Genomic DNA, 3,129 nt, shown 5'->3' with positions numbered 1-3,129 from the left:
CTTTTGTGCAACTTTTCATTTGGTTGCCTTTTTAAAATTTGAGTTTTTTATGTAATTTTTAAAAAAGATTTTATTTATTTATTGGAGAAAGAGAGAGAGAGGGAGAGAAGCACAAGTTGGGAGGGCAGAGGGAGATAAAGAAGCAGACTCCCCACTGAGCCCAGAGCCTGACGGGGGCTTGATCCCAGGACCTTGGGATCATGACCTGAGCTGAAGGCAGACACTTAACTGACTGAGCCACCCAGGCATCCCAGTTTTTTATGTAATTTTATACAAGTCCTTCATTGAATATATGTGGCATAAATGTCTTCTCCCACTCTCTGGGCTTGCTTTTTTATCCTTAATCATCTCTTTTAATAAGCAGAGTAATTAACTTTTTTGACACTGGATGAAAGACAACGTTTTATTACTTTTATGTACAGAAAATTCAACAGCGTCCACTCAGCCCAGTTTGGTGGCCAGTTCTTTAGCCTTTGCCTTTTCCAGCTTGGTGATGCGAGCCACAGACTTTGGACCCAGGACGTTGCCTCTCCAGAGGCAGCGGATCTCATCCTATCTGTCATTGTAATTGGTCCTGATGGCTTTCACCAGCTTTGCCAGAACTCCTTTGTCTTCTGAGTTGACCTGTGTGAAGGCAACAGTGGTGCAGGTCTTCCTATGGACCAGACACCCCAGCCTGGCCTTCCCCTTGATAATGCAGTAGGGAACCCCCATCTTAGGACACAGGGCAGGCAGGAAAACCACCAGCTCAATGGGATCCACATCATGTGCATCCTCATCACTACCAGCTGAGCCTTCTTGTTTTCCACCAAGGTGGTGACAGTGTTAACCCCAGCTCAAAGGACGGGTGGCCTCTTAGTGGGGACATCCCCTTTGCCTGCAGCTTTTTTCTCAGCCCGGGCCAACAATCTCTGCTTCTTCTCCTGCTTTGTCTCTGGTCTGTACTTGTGAGCCAGCTTATGCAGTTGAGCAACTGTCTGGGGGTCCAAGCCCTGGGTGAACTGGTTAATCATGGGAGGCACTTTTAGACGTTCATAGAGAATAGCCCTTTGCTGTTGCAGCAGGATGTAGCGGGGCCATTTGACAAAGTGGGTGAGGTCCCTTTTGGGCTGGATGTCCTGAATGATGCCAAAATTCTTGGGCCTCTTCTCGAACAGGGGATTGACCACCTTCTTGGCCTCCTACTTCTTAATGACAGCAGGGGCCAGGGCCACCTACTTCCCCTTCGCCTTCTTCCCTTTTGGCATCTTGGGTTGCTGGAGGAGAGAGCCAGAGTAATTTTAACATAATTAAAATTATCATTTTTTCTTGTTGGTGTTTTTAATGTGCTGTTTAAGAAATCTTTGTTTACTGTGAGGTTACAAAGATGTTCCCTGTGTTTTTTTCTATATGTTTTATTGCTTTACTTTCCACATTACATCTAAAAACCATGTAGAATTTACTTTTTGTTTATGGTATGAGGTAGAAAGTCAAGATACTTCTACACACCTCAGATGGATATTAATTGTCCCACAACTACTTATTAAAGACACCATATTTTGGGCACCTGGGTGACTCAGTTGCTTAAGCATCTGCCTTCGGCTCCGAACGTGATCCAGGGTCCTGTGATCAAGTTCCACATTGGGCTCCCTGCTCCATGGGAGCCTGCTTCTGCCTCTGCCTCTGCCTCTGCTTCTACCTCCCTCTCTCTCTCTCTCAATCTGTGTCTCATGAATAAATAAATAAAATCTTAAAAAAAAGACACTATATTTCCCTCACTGCATTGCCATGGTGTATTTTGACTTGGCATTATTAGAGGAATTTTCACACAAACAAAAAAAGAATATTCATGGCATGTGCCATTACCTTTCTCATTGATACTTAAGCTTTTCTTTGATTTATCCTAAATTTGAGATTGCAACTCTTGGCTAGCAATGTCTTAAAATTTCAGAGTTACAGTGTCAAAGCATTGCTGGATTGCTTATCATTTAGAAGCCAAAATCCTTTCTTTGGCAGACAGAGGTAGTCTATTTCCTTAACACTACTCTAACAGTGAATTAAAGGAAGACCCTTGCCTTCCTTTCCTAACTCACAGAATAGCTGCTTCCTTTACCTGGAACAGAAAAAAAATAATATATAAATATCAATATTAGGCTCTTGAAAATAGGAAAAATATCATTTCTGTTTTTCCCATCAAAAAGAGAAAGGTTTGCTTGTTTGTTTTTTTAGTACCTTCTCCCTCAGTTATCTTCACTGGGTACTACAACCTAAGAGTGGATGTGTGCATAGTATACACACACACACACACACACACACACACACATATGCAAAAGATGTAATTAGTTTTATAACAGTCTTGGATGAGATTGGACTGGTGGCTTTAGGCCATTACCCTTCAGACACATTTCTTTTGTAAAAGGCTGCATTCTTGTAATGGAGAAAATATTTTGAAAAAAAAATTCAAAATATTTTAAAGATAAATATAAAATCTTTTGTTCCTATGTCTGAAAATTTTACTTAATCATATTCAACAAATGCATAGGGACTGAATTTACTCTATAATTTAAACATCATGATACTCCATCTCTCTATATACATATATATTTACAATCATGCACATATATATTCATACATAAGCACATATAAAAGACATTTTTATTCAAGGAGCTTGTAATCAAAATGTATGTCTGTGCATACATTTATATATAATTTCATATACGTGCATATTATTTTGGAAGTATTGATGTATCTTTAGAATCTTTTTAAATGTCTTAAGTTCTAAATTCCTAAATAAATCTGACTTTAAAATAGTTCTCTTTGCACATATACCACCACACCAATATATGTGATGATTTTTTATGTCAATTCTTGAGTTTAAGCCTCAAGATTAGATATATAACTGAGTCAATAAAACATTTTTTCTTTCATGCTGGATTGTAATAATTTAACCTCAGAAAAATAGCATACATAAAGCCAACTTTAATCTTAAGTCATATTTCAGTATATGACCTAAAATTTAAATTCATAAACAGTAATATCAACTCTAAGACAACATATTTGGCACAGAGTCATTGTAATAGCCTCCTAGTACATTTGATATCATTAGATCACGGGGAAGTCAAATTACCCTTAGTAAAAGATGATGCATCA

General features: G+C 38.7%; 1 pseudogene; it reads right to left on the bottom strand.

The window, feature by feature from the left end:
- Window positions 1-401: 401 nt before the first annotated feature.
- On the bottom strand, window positions 402-1,253 carry LOC114216515 (large ribosomal subunit protein eL8 pseudogene; annotated as a pseudogene).
- Window positions 1,254-3,129: the final 1,876 nt, after the last annotated feature.

This window comes from Eumetopias jubatus, unplaced genomic scaffold (genome assembly GCF_037043125.1).
Source record: "Eumetopias jubatus isolate StellerSeaLion01/CBP00866 unplaced genomic scaffold, mEumJub1_p1.0 scaffold_3, whole genome shotgun sequence".
Taxonomy (NCBI): domain Eukaryota; kingdom Metazoa; phylum Chordata; class Mammalia; order Carnivora; family Otariidae; genus Eumetopias; species Eumetopias jubatus.
Note: the sequence above shows the minus strand (reverse complement) of the source record. Positions and strands in the feature narration are given on the sequence as shown.